At 34.5% G+C, this 14,364-nt stretch overlaps 1 long non-coding RNA gene across 1 annotated transcript; it reads right to left on the minus strand.

The window, feature by feature from the left end:
* Positions 1-4,062: 4,062 nt before the first annotated feature.
* On the minus strand, positions 4,063-8,147 carry LOC130047612 (uncharacterized). Its single transcript, XR_008796444.1, has 3 exons — positions 7,756-8,147; positions 5,742-6,388; positions 4,063-4,747 (listed from the first exon to the last, which is right to left on the minus strand). It is a non-coding gene; the product is annotated as an uncharacterized LOC130047612 (long non-coding RNA).
* Between the last annotated feature and the right edge of the window lie 6,217 nt (positions 8,148-14,364).

A 14,364-nucleotide genomic window follows, 5' to 3' on the forward strand; every position in this document is an offset into this window, starting at 1 on the left:
AATATTGGAAATAAATTAATGAGGTATATTGAAAAACCTGGTCGAAATGGACCGAAGACGGTAAAAACACTACTGTAAACAGATGGAATAGACTCGTTGAACTGGCACTATCTCCTCAAATACTTTGAGTATTTTCATTCTGTAGAGTTTCCGCACATCTCTGAATCCAGGACTATTAGAATATATAAAAATATTGGAAATAAATTAATGAGGTATATTGAAAAACCTGGACGAAATGGACTGAAGTCAGCAAAAATACTACTGTAAAACGGATGGAATAGACTCGTTGAACTGTCACTATCTCTTAAACTACTTTGAGTATTTTCATTCGGTAAAGTTTTCCCAAATTTGCGAAACCAGGGCTATTAGAATATATAAAGATATTGGAAAGAAATTAATGTGGTATATTGAAAAACCTGGTCGGAATGGACCGAAGTCGACAAAAATACTACTCTAAAACGGATGGAATAGACTCGTTGAACTGGCATTATCTCCTCAAATGCTTTGAGTATTTTCATTCGGTAAAGTTTCCGCACATCTGTGAAACCAGGGTTATTAGAAAATATAAAAATATTGGAAATAAATTAATGCGGTATATTGAAAAACCTGGTCGAAACGGACCGAAGTCGGCAAAAATACTACTCTAAAACGGATGGAATAGACTCGTTGAACTGGCACTATGTCTTAAACTACTTTGAGTATTTTCATTCGGTAAAGTTTCCACACATCTATGAAATCAGGGCTATTAGAATATATAAAAATATTGGAAAGAAATTAATGAGGTATATTGAAAAACCTGGTCGGAATAGACCGAAGTCGAGAAAAATATTACTGTAAAACGGATGGAATAGACTCGTTGAACTGGCACTATCTCCTCAAATGCTTTGAGTATTTGCATTCGGTAAAGTTTCCGCACATCTGTGAAACCAGGCTATTAGAAAATATAAAAATATTGGAAATAAATTAATGCGGTATATTGAAAAACCTGATCGGATTGGACGGAAGTCGACAAAAATACTACTGTAAAACGGATGGAATAGACTCGTTGAACTGGCACTATCTCCTCAAATACTTTGAGTATTTTCATTCGGTAAAGTTTTCCGCACATCTGTGAAACCAGGACTATTAGAATATATAAAAATATTGGAAATAAATTAATGAGGTATATTGAAAAACCTGGACGAAATGGACCGAAGTCAGCAAAAATACTACTGTAAAACGGATGGAATAGACTCGTTGAACTGGCACTATCTCTTAAACTACTTTCAGTATTTTCATTCAGTAAAGTTTTCTCACATCTGTGAAACCAGGGCTATTAGAATATATAAAGATATTGGAAATAAATTAATGTGGTATATTGAAAAACCTGGTCGGAATGGACCGAAGTCGACAAAAATACTACTCTAAAACGGATGGAATAGACTCGTTGAACTGGCATTATCTCCTCAAATGCTTTGAGTATTTTCATTCGGTAAAGTTTCCGCACATCTGTGAAACCAGGGCTATTAGAATATATAAAAATAATGGAAATATATTAATGAGGTATATTGAAAAACCTGGTCGAAATTGACAGAAGTAGGCAAAAATACTACTGTAAAACGGATGGAATAGACTCGTTGAACTGGCACTATATCTTAAACTACTTTGAGTATTTTCATTCGGTAAAGTTTCCACAAATCTGCAAAACCAGGGCTATTAGAATATATAAAAATATTGGAAATATATTAATGAGGTATATTGAAAAACCTGGTCGAAATTGACCGAAGTAGGCAAAAATACTACTGTAAAACGGATGGAATAGACTCGTTGAACTGGCACTATCTCTTAAACTACTTTGAGTATTTTCATTCGGTAAAGTTTTCCGCACATCTGTGACACCAGGGCTATTAGAATATATAAAAATATTGGAACTAAATTACTGCGGTATATTGAAAAACCTGGTCGAAATGGACCGAAGTCAGCAAAAATACTACTGTAAAACGGATGGAATAGACTCGTTGAACTGGCACAATGTCCTCAAATGCTTTGAGTATTTGCATTCGGTAAAGTTTCCGCACATCTGTGAAACCAGGCTATTAAAATATATAAAAATAATGGAAATAAATTAATGCGGTATATTGAAAAACCTGGTCGAAACGGACCGAAGTCGGCAAAAATACTACTCTAAAACGGATGGAATAGACTCGTTGAACTGGCACTATCTCCTAAAATGCTTTGAGTATTTGCATTCGGTAAAGTTTCCGCACATCTGTGAAACCAGGCTATTAGAAAATATAAAAATATTGGAAATAAATTAATGCGGTATATTGAAAAACCTGGACGAAACGGACCGAAGTCGGCAAAAATACTACTCTAAAACGGATGGAATAGACTCGTTGAACTGGCACTATGTCTTAAACTACTTTGAGTATTTTCATTCGGTAAAGTTTCCGCACATCTGTGAAACCAGGGCTATTAGAATATATAAAAATATTGGAAAGAAATTAATGAGGTATATTGAAAAACCTGGTCGGAATGGACCGAAGTCGGCAAAAATACTACTCTAAAACGGATGGAATAGACTCGTTGAACTGGCATTATCTCCTCAAATGCTTTGAGTATTTTCATTCAGTAAGGTTTTCGCACATCTGTGGAACCAGGGCTATTAGAATATATAAAAATAATGGAAATATATTAATGAGGTATAGTGAAAAACCTGGTCGAAATTGACTGAAGTAGGCAAAAATACTGCTGTAAAACAGATGGAATAGACTCGTTGAACTGGCACTATCTCTTTAACTACTTTGAGTATTTTCATTCGGTAAAGTTTTCCCACATCTGTGAAACCAGGGCTATTAAAATATATAAAAATATTGGAAATAAATTAATGCGGTATATTGAAAAACCTGGTCGAAACGGACCTAAGTCGGCAAAAATACTCATGTAAAACAGATGGAATAGACTCGTTGAACTGGCACTATCTCCTCAAATATTTTGAGTATTTTCATTTGGTAAATTTTTTCCACATCTGTGAAACCAGTGCTATTAGATTATATAAAAATATTGGAAATAAATTAATGAGGTATATTGAAAAACCTGGTCGAAATGGACCGAAGTCGGCAAAAATACTACTGTAAAACGGATGGAATAGACTCGTTGAACTGGCACTATCTCTTCAACTGCTTTGAGTATTTTCATTCGGTAAAATTTCCGCACATCTGGGAAACCAGGGCTATTAGAATATATAAAAATATTGGAAATAAATTAATGCGGTATATTTAAAAAACCTGGTCGAAATGGACCGAAGTCGGCAAAAATACTACTGTAAAACGGATGGAATAGACTCGTTGAACTGGCACAATGTCCTCAAATTCTTTGAGTATTTGCATTCGGTAAAGTTTCCGCACATCTGTGAAACCAGGCTATTAAAATATATAAAAATAATGGAAATAAATTACTGCGGTATATTGAAAAACCTGGTCGAAATGGACCGAAGTCGGCAAAATACTACTGTAAAACGGATGGAATAGACTCGTTGAACTGACACTATCTCTTAAACTACTTTGAGTATTTTCATTTGGTAAAGTTTTCCCACATCTGTGAAACCAGGACTATTAGAATATATAAAAATATTGGAAATAAATTAATGCGGTATATTGAAAAACCTGTTCGAAATGGACCGAAGTCGGCAAAAATACTACTGTAAAACGGATGGAATAGACTCGTTGAACTGGCACTATCTCTTAACCCTTTCTCTACCGGCACATTTTAGAGGTTTTTAAAGACTAAATGACAGTAGTTTTAAATCGATTTAAATCTGCATGGATCACGATTTGGGGTAGGCATATGACATGTAATTTTGTTAGGAATTGGACAGGGAACAATTTCTTATAAAATTTGTCAATGTATCCCATGACCTCAAATAGGTCTACGGGGTCAAAGGTCATATAAGTGCACATTTTTGCAATCTTTTTTCTCTGAAATATATATATTACGACCCCTCTCACTAGATTAGAGTCAAAAACAGGAAATTCTAAATGTATGAGCTAATGTGCCTTTTAATATACTACAAAAAGAACAAAATCAAACTAATCAATTTTATTGACAAACAAATATTTTTGGTTGCTAAGTAACAACACTCATAGTACAATTTTGACCATAATTTGCCTTTCTGCATCCATTCGACACAATTTAAACGTAATTACAATCCATGATGATTAGTAAATGTCACATTATTTTAAAAATATAATCTTTAAATAGATCTTAATCATTTTAAAAGGTTTTTAACAAAAAATATAATCAAGAGAATTAAGATCAAAGGTCATCAAATGGAAACTTCGTACTTTATATACTTGTCCATCATTTTCTAATAATATGACGTTTTGCCATTATGTTCCATTAAATATAATAAGTATTGCAACATTAAAACAAAGATCTTTCAATTATTGTTAATCTAAAATAATCTATTTTTATTCAATTATATTTGGTTGCTAAGCAACAACACCTTATCAAATGTTATCAAAAAGTATTAACCATTTTTCCTCTCCAAGTTCAACATAAACGAATGTTCAAGTACTTACTTTCAATCACTAGATTCAAATGTACTTGCATCATATTTAACAAAAATGTTCTTATATTCAACCTCTTGAAACCTATTTCTAGACATAATTCTTGATAACGAGTTGTTCCGACAGGGGCATGCGTTGACCAATATCTGTCTATCGACTGGAACTTCACAGCAGGCGTGTATAAGATAATGCACAAAAATCTGGAAAAAAAGTATTTCTTAATGCAAGGTGAAGATAACGAACAGTGATCAATCTCATAACTCCTACAAACAATACAAAATAGATAGTTGGGCAAACACGGACCCCTGGACACACCAGAGGCGGGATTAGGTGCCTAGGAGGAGTAAGCATCCCCTGTTGACCGGTCACACCCGTCGTGAGCCCCATATCCTGATCACGTAAACGGAGTTATCCGCAGTCAAAATCAGTGTGCCAAGAACGGCTTAACAATCGGTATGAAACACGTCAGACAGCATTTGACCCAATGCGAGGTTGTATTGACGAACCAGATCGTTATAACGACCATAGAATTTGCGAAATGCTGACTTCAATCGAGACTGTTGAAATCCCTGTACCATCAACTTGTTTGTCAGTAGCTTACCTCGATTTAAAAACTGACTATACCCAGAACAAGCTCTTGCATATCGAATCAGTTGAGATATATAAACACCATATGCAGGTGATAATGGAATATTGCTACATAAATGTGGGAAGTTGACGATGGAGAAGCTGAAATCATCCCGTTTGTCATACAGTTGAGTTGTTAGTTTGCCGTTAATGTCTACTTTCAATAAAATATCTAAGTATGAAGCAGAAGTGGACGACTCTGTGGTGTCCTTTATTTCGAGCTCACAGGGATATATCAAATCGACATATGAATGAAAGATATCATTGTTAATAGACAAAACGTCATCGTTAATACTTAGTCCTAAATACTAATGTATTGTCAAAGCTTTTGAATACTCAAATTGGCTCTGTAAATGTTTTCGATAATCAAGGCCCTCTGAAAAGTATGCATTTAATTACTTATGAAATTTTATCAGAGGTAATTGTAGTACACATTTAATAAATGAGTTACATGTACATTCACAGCCAGATTAATTTTGGTAAAGGTAATCTTTTTACTATGCATTTTATTATTCTTTTGAAACTGGAAATCACTGCCACAATATCGGTTTTTAAAACTAGTAATACCTGTACAGTTCCTCTTCAGTGAGAGGCTGCAAACTTCCTTGGGAAGTATATGGCAACCCTTCCCCCTAGTTATGACTATCTCAGCATAATGGTTGGTGGCAACACAGATGGAGAAAACCAAATCTTCTGTCAAAGACAGCTTCATAAAATCTGCAGTTTTCCGAATAATAGAGTCCCATATCTGAAAGAAAATTGCAAATAAAAATAAAATCAGTATTGGCCACCATACCTTAAAACGTGTCATACCTTATAATTAGAAACTAATTAGAAATTGTCTCATTTTGTATGTATACGATCCCTAGTTATGCAGCAAAAAAAAAAAAAAAAAAAAAAAAAAAAAAAACACAGTAAAATGGTACACACATATCAGTGTACCATAATGCCATGATTCCAATTGTGAATGTATTATCTGGATTTATTTGAATGTTAATCACATTTATACTGATTAAACCCTATATTCAACCTCAAAGAGTCATTCGAACTGAAAGCCAGGTTGTCACCCCGAATGAAATGCCACAGTTTTGGGATCAGGTGTTCCTGTGTCCTCCACATCAGCATCCTTCCAATGCATGTCTGGATTTGTCAGTAGACTGTCGCTAGCGGATGATACCTGGAAACTTCCCACTAAATATTGGGATGTCAATACCCTTTTTAAAGAAGAAAAGAAATTACAATTAATAATTGTTGGTTTATGTTTAAAAAGCAAAATCTAAGTTTCACGGTAGCATGGAACAGTTTCGCACTTAAATTTATTCACTCAAATTTATTTAAAGATAAGGTAAGGGATTGCATACATGTGTTAGAAATGAATCGAATATTTTATTATACATTGCGAGAGTAGCAGAGTGGGTAATGAAAAAAAATATGTATCATGTAGGTATCTGCATTATGCCTAGCATATATTATACACGAGGGCAAATACTGAAGAAATTCAGGTTAAAACCTACAGGGTCCAGCGAAAATACTGAAACTCTGAGGGAAAGTGAATGACCCCAGATATAAAAGTTGAATTGAATTGCTTCTTAATGGTACCCAGTGTCTAAATCCCCTTGTATGGTACTCTGATGGGCTGTGGATTTAGTCGAAATTAGAGAAGGGGATTGATTGATTGATGTTTTCTGCCAAACTCAACAATTTTTCAGTTATCTGGTGGCACCCAGTTTTTTTATTGGTGGAAGAGAGAACCCAGATACCTGGGGAGAGACCACCGATCTTTCGAAAGTAAACTGGGAAAACTTTCTCACTTACCGGCGCGAACGGGATTCGAACCCGCGCCGACAGAGGTGAGAGGCCGTGTGATTTGCTCTAACCACTCGGCCACGGAGGAGGACGGCAAGAATGGGACACGTGCCCATCAGGTCATAGCATACAAGTACCAGCATGTATGGATCACATGTAATTTATGGTCATAAGCTATTAAGTGTATATAAAATACATGCATTTGGATAAAAGAGAAATCAATATGATTTTTCATTAGCCTGTCATAATCAGACTTTGATTGATGTTAACCCACCCCCATTTTGGCCCAAACACACATTTTGTTTTTATTTCTGTTACAGAATAAAGAAAATAATTCAAATTATGATAATAAATTCTATCATTACAATAATGCAAATTGTGTTTTCCTAACAGATTGTGTTTTCCTTTCATAGAAAGATAATTTCTTTTATAAACATGGAAAAAACTTGGAAAATAGCCTTCTCACCAGCGGTCGTGAATGCCCAGTCTGATTAAAACCACCCCATCCCATTATACACTAAATACAACCCCTTCTTACACTCGCGCGTCAGGTAAGGAGATAATTCTGGGGGAAAAGGGGGGGGGGGTGTTAATCAAACTGCCGGACCCGGACAGAGTGTTATTCACTTGTTTTAGATATCATAAAATATAAATATTTTCTTTCATGAAACGACAAAGCATGGCATCAAATCGCGGTTAATTAATCGTGAATTTTTCATAACAAAACCGCATTTTTTCCCCTTTTTAGTCGGCCTATGTGACTACATCAACTTACATGTACGTATTTATACTGAATGCATGATCGTTTGGGTCATCCTGCAACAGGGGATCCAGGGCATCTTCTTCTTCTGACATCAGGTCGTTTTAAAGATGTAAAATACAAGCGTTCGCTGTGACAGTCACGGTGAAGCTGTGTTTGTTTGTTTTCGTTGAAACGGAAACACGTGTGTTCTCCGTGCACACTTTCAGAAAACCCCGCGAGGCCCGCGATCCGGATCACGGAAAAATAAAAGTATACTGGCTATATATAGGCGAACTTCTTTTTTGTTTTCTTTCTTTGGCAGAGAAAAAAATTATTACTATTCCGAACAAATATAACGTTTATATTTGAATTTGAAGTACTTTATTAATCTTTTTTAAATTCAATCTGCCGATGTAGCATTTATGAAGTTACATGTAGGTTATGTAACTGTTATAAACCAATATTGGTTTTATGCTTTTTTTTTTTTTTTTTTTTTAAAAAGCAGAGATACCAGGCTGATTATTTCATACATGTATGTATGTTGTTTTAGTGTATCAACAGGTACTGAATTTACTATATAAAAAAAGGACAATACAAATAGTTTTCACCACTTTATTGTGCGACGCGCGTCGATTGCTGTTAGCGACGTCGATTTGACGCTAATTTTGAAGAAAACCGCGCAGCATGTCCCAATTTCATTTTATTGTAATATAAAAACTACAGAGAATTATAATATGAATAAGGGTCCATCAAAAAGAACATTTCCTCTACTTTTACAGAATGTATTTACTTTTCCCTATTTCCATATATAAATATAGATAAAACGCCGATCTGTTTAAACATTTAGAAATAAAATCGTAAAACAACGTATATGTGCAAAAAATTGCTATTTTCTTATAACTTTGCCAGGTATTAAAAATATTTTTTATATGTACTGAAAGCAGGGATTATATGCTTCTCAAAAATATAAAAAATATTGCATTCATAGGGAAAATAAAAAAAATCATTGCGAGGGGGGAAATGGCCTTGCGACAAAGCGTTGCGTAATATTTAGACGAAGTCATCTTTCATTTTAAATGCTTTTTTTAATTTAATGGCTTTATTTATTCAATTGATTTTTACATAGTTAAAAAATATAGAAAATTTCCAAAAATATGATATATAAAACATATATATTACGTCCGTAGTTTCAAAGATTTATAGACACTCCTTTTGCGTAGCCTTGTTTTTACGCGCTATCGGTCATATTGAACGATACGGTAGAGAAAGGGTTAAACTACTTTGAGTATTTTCATTCGGTAAAGTTTTCCCAAATTTGCGTAACCAGGGCTATTAGAATATTTAAAAATATTGGAAATAAATTAATGCTGTATATTGAAAAACCTGGTCGAAATGGACCGAAGACGGCAAAAATACTACTGTAAAACGGATGGAATAGACTCGTTGAACTGTCACTATCTCTTAAACTACTTTGAGTATTTTCATTCGGTAAAGTTTCCCCAAATCTGCAAAACCAGGGCTATTAGAATATATAAAGATATCGGACATAAATTGATGAGGTATATTGGAAAACCTGGTAGGAATGGACCGAGCTCGACAAAAATACTACTGTAAAACGGATGGAATAGACTCGTTGAACTGGCACAATCTCCTCAAATGCTTTGAGTATTTTCATTCGGTAAAGTTCCCGCACATCTGTGAAACCAGGGCTATTAGAATATATAAAAATATTGGAAATAAATTAATGCGGTATATTGAAAAACCTGGTCGGAATGGACCGAAGTCGACAAAAATACTACTCTAAAACGGATGGAATAGACTCGTTGAACTGGCATTATCTCCTCAAATGCTTTGAGTATTTTCATTCGGTAAAGTTTCCGCACATCTGTGAAACCAGGGCTATTAGAATATATAAAAATAATGGAAATAAATTAATGCGGTATATTGAAAAACCTGGTCGAAATGGACCGAAGTCGGCAAAAATACTACTGTAAAACGGATGGAATAGACTCGTTGAACTGGCACTATCTCTTAAAGTACTTTGAGTATTTTCATTCGGTAAAGTTTTCCCACATCTGTGAAACCAGGGCTATTAGATTATATAAGAATATTGAAAATAAATTAATTCGGTATATTGACAAATCTGGTCGAAATGGACCGAAGATGGTAAAAATACTATTGTAAAACGGATGGAATAGACTCGTTGAACTGTCACTATCTCTTAAACTACTTTGAATATTGTCATTCGGTAAAGTTTTCCCAAATCTGCGAAACCAGGGCTATTAAAATATATAAAAATATTGGAAATAAATTAATGCGGTATATTGAAAAACCTGGTCGGAATGGACAGAAGTCGACAAAAACACTACTGTAAAACGGATGGAATAGACTCGTTGAACTGACACAATCTCCTCAAATGCTTTGAGTATTTTCATTCGGTAAAGTTTCCGCACATCTGTGAAACCAGGGCTATTAGAATATATAAAAATATTGGAAATAAACTAATGCGGTATATTGAGAAACCTGGTCGAAATGGACCGAAGTCGGCAAAAATACCACTGTAAAACAGATGGAATAGACTCGTTGAACTGGCACTATCTCATAAACTACTTTGAGTATTTTCATTCGGTAAAGTTTTCCCACATCTGTGAAACCAGGGCTATTAGAATATATAAAAATATTGGAAATAAATTATGAGGTATATTGAAAAACCTGGTCGGAATGGACCGAAGTCGGCAAAAATACTACTGTAAACCGGATGGAATAGACTCGTTGAACTGGCACTATCTCTTAAACTACTTTGAGTATTTTCATTCGGTAAAGTTTTCCCACATTTGTGAAACAAGGACTATTAGAATATATAAAAATATTAGAAAGAAATTAATGAGATATATTGAAAAACCTGGTCGGAATGGACCGAAGTGGACAAAAATACTATTGTAAAACGGATGGAATAGACTCGTTGAACTGGCACTATCTCTTAAACGTATTTGAGTATTTTCATTCGGTAAAGTTTCCGCACATCTGTGAAAACAGGGTTATTAGAATATTTAAAAATATTGGATATAAAATAATGTGGTATATTGAATAACTTGGTCGGAATCGAACGAAGTCGACAAAAATACTACTGTAAAACGGATGGAATAGACTCGTTGAACTGGCACAATCTCCTCAAATGCTTTGAGTATTTTCATTCGGTAAAGTTTCCGCACATCTGTGAAACCAGGGCTATTAGAATATATAAAAATATTGGAAATAAATTAATGAGGTATATTGAAAAACCTGCTCGAAATGGACCGCAGTCGGCAAAAATTCTACTCTAAAACGGATGGAATAGACTCGTTGAACTGGCACAATCTCCTCAAATGCTTTGAGTATTTTCATTCGGTAAAATTTCCGCACATCTGTGAAACCAGGGCTATTAGAATATATAAAAATATTGGAAATTAATTAATGCGGTATATTGAAAAACCTGGTCGAAATGGACCGAAGTCGGCAAAAATACTACTGTAAAACGGATGGAATAAACTCGTTGAACTGGAACTATCTCTTAACCCTTTAACGCCCAGTGACGCCTTTTGACGCCTTTGATGTGCCGACGTGATTAAATTGGGGGCGTTTTGTTAATAATTGGAATACAATGAAACAAATCATATTTTCTAAAAGTAGAGTAAAAACTAAACAATTTTTCTACTCAAAGTTTTTCTTTGCGATGTTGGGAACTAGTCGAAAACATGCATTCAAAATCGCACATTGTTACCGGAAAGTAGGAAATTAAGCCGAAATGACAAAAATTGTGTTATATTCTGTTAGTAAAATCTTTTCTAAAAAACAAAATATTTAAAAACGTATATCATAGGTTGAAACATTTGCTTCATTTTTTCTTACGGTCATATTTAGGTACCGGCAAGTGTCATAGACCTATTTCTTCATGAAAGTAATGCATTTTATAAGTTAAACGCGATAAAAATGCACTTTGACGTCATTTGACATTAGCGTGCGTGTGTATTGCGCAAATAGATTATATAACGATACATAACTATATTTACGTGGAAAAACTAAATAAATTTATAACGGTAAATCTGTGATTGGGTTTTAGTTTTTGTTTTATGAATTAGAACTAGTTTTACAACCTAAATACAATATACATTTATTTCCCTATGTAAGCGTGTCCGCCTTCAGCCTAGGTATACGTTTGTGAACAATGGCTAATAGTACCTTAACATTCACGGATTTTTCTTAAGGATTTTTACGTATTCCACAAATCCATAAAAGTACACGGAATGTTACGATTCAGACATGGATACCGTGATTTACGAATGCTTGTGATTGACTACGAGTCGGAGATCCGTAAGGACTCGTAAGAAAAATCCGTGAGTGTGAAGGTGGTATAATGCGCACATAATTTGTGGGTTTTTTTTCTCTCTATCTTTTTCACATACATGTCCGCATTCAGCCTAAGTATATGTGTGTGAAAAATGGCTAAAGCGCACGGGATTTGTGTTTTTTTTCTCTCTCTATCTTTTTTACGTACATGCACTATATAATCTAGAAGAATAAAGTTTTGTTTACATTTGAGTGTCTCGCATACATGAATTAAAAAAAGAAGGTATATATGTATATTTTCATTAGATGAATAGGCAATAAATATGATGTAGGCTATGGAACGGACTAAAATGTACATTTTTTATAAGTTAATCATTACGAGCAAGTTGTCAGTGTGTGCTAGATGTAAGTATGTATACTCATTTAAAAATGTTAGCGTTTAGATTATGATTTTTCCGTTTATTTGCAATAATAATCTGTTAGAATTTAAAGAAAAATAACTTCAGTACAAGTAAGTCAAATGAGTTGTTTTGACTAAATATTTTCATTTCTTGTTACGTTGTCATGACTGTAACATAAACAGCGCATAATTTAATCATGGAATATAGCGCTGAAAGCGATACAGGCTCAGTTTTGTTGTCCGTTGGGTCACCGTCAGACATTGGTGTAGATGACTACAGTTATGAAAAAGTTTCTATAATAAGGACAATGAATCAGAATATATAGAAACACGGTCACCAGTGTACACTGGACAGTCATTTGAGTGACATTACGGACGAGGATTTCTACTTCTAGTCGCATCAACTCCATAGCGTAAATACACTGTATTGTAAAGTTCCATGAAGATGTTGGTCCTTCTCATGAACTTGACTCCTTATATGAGGGGGCGTACAGGGGGTGGTCCTCTCCCCCTCTCTTCCCCTGAATAGTGATGAATTGCATATTTCATTTGGGTACTAAAGCGTATTGCATGCCAGTTTACTAACCATATGCACGGCAGCGATTATGATACATATAGATATAACAGGCTAACGCGATATTGCAAATGTATTCTTTATATTCTGTATTCTTTAATTGTTTCTTTTATCTGTTAAAACACAATGGGCACGGCATCGAATACGTATAGCCGTTGATGCAGATTAGATGTGAAAAAGGAAAAACGAAGGAGTTATAAGAAAAGAAGCATAAGAACCTCCCCACTAAACCTCTTTCTCCTCTTCCATGCACCTCCTTCCTCTCATCCTGTCTGCCTCCTCTTATATCATGTATACTGTTACTTTCTGCTGATATTACCTCTTGTCAGTTTTGGGGAAATAGCAAAGGTTATAGATATGTAAGGAACAGAAAGCAGATCGAGTACAGGACAGCCTGACCCCAACTGGACCCCGACAAACGAAATGCGTATCTTTGATGGGAATTAACCAATTACCCGATATCAAAATATACAGAGACATATAATCATTTCTATGATATGTACTGGTCAGATGACAATGCATCGGTAATTTTTTTTAAATATTTTATGACAATGGCAACAATTTTGATAAAATTTCCGTTATTTGAAAAAACACCATAAAACACACACACACATACACATGATTCTACAACATAAAATATGCATATATGTAAATACAAAATATTGCAAACATTTTGAATTATGTCAGAGAAAAAGTACGATTGTGTACGGTGTCGACGAAGACTCTCTGATCTACATATAGTACTAAATAGTGATGCTTTTAAAAGTACGCTTAAAATATTAGTAATCAATTATCACTACATGTAAAATCATGCAAGAAAATGTACTCTATTGATTGAATATTGTTTAATGTCCCTCTCGAGAATTTTTCACTATATGGAAACTACTTTGTAAAAAGGGATTGTATTATGTACGGTACATACTCAGTACACAAAGACCTGCAGAATAACCGCATTACGACATGCAGGTATTTTATACAGGACAGGCACGTACATGTATGTAGCATAATTTTTTCAACAGGGGGAGTGGAAGCCGGAAAAAATCCCTACACCATTGTCTAAATTTCTTGACGAGCAAATAAAAATAAATAAATGGATAAATGAATAGATAAACCAAAAACATAAAAAAAAAGTTCTTCTTTAGGACAATCAGCACTTAAATTCTCCAAACTCGGGGTGGGGATGCGGGAGTAACGTGCAACCTTTGAAAAATTCCGAAAATAAATTTTAAATTCAGGGGTGTGACATGTATTAGCACCGACTCATAAATAATCCCAAACTTCAACTTCTTAAAAAGGGGGAGGGGGTTGCGCACCTTTCAATACATGAACACAAGATCAATTC

This window comes from Ostrea edulis, chromosome 7, assembly GCF_947568905.1.
Source record: "Ostrea edulis chromosome 7, xbOstEdul1.1, whole genome shotgun sequence".
Lineage (NCBI taxonomy): Eukaryota > Metazoa > Mollusca > Bivalvia > Ostreida > Ostreidae > Ostrea > Ostrea edulis.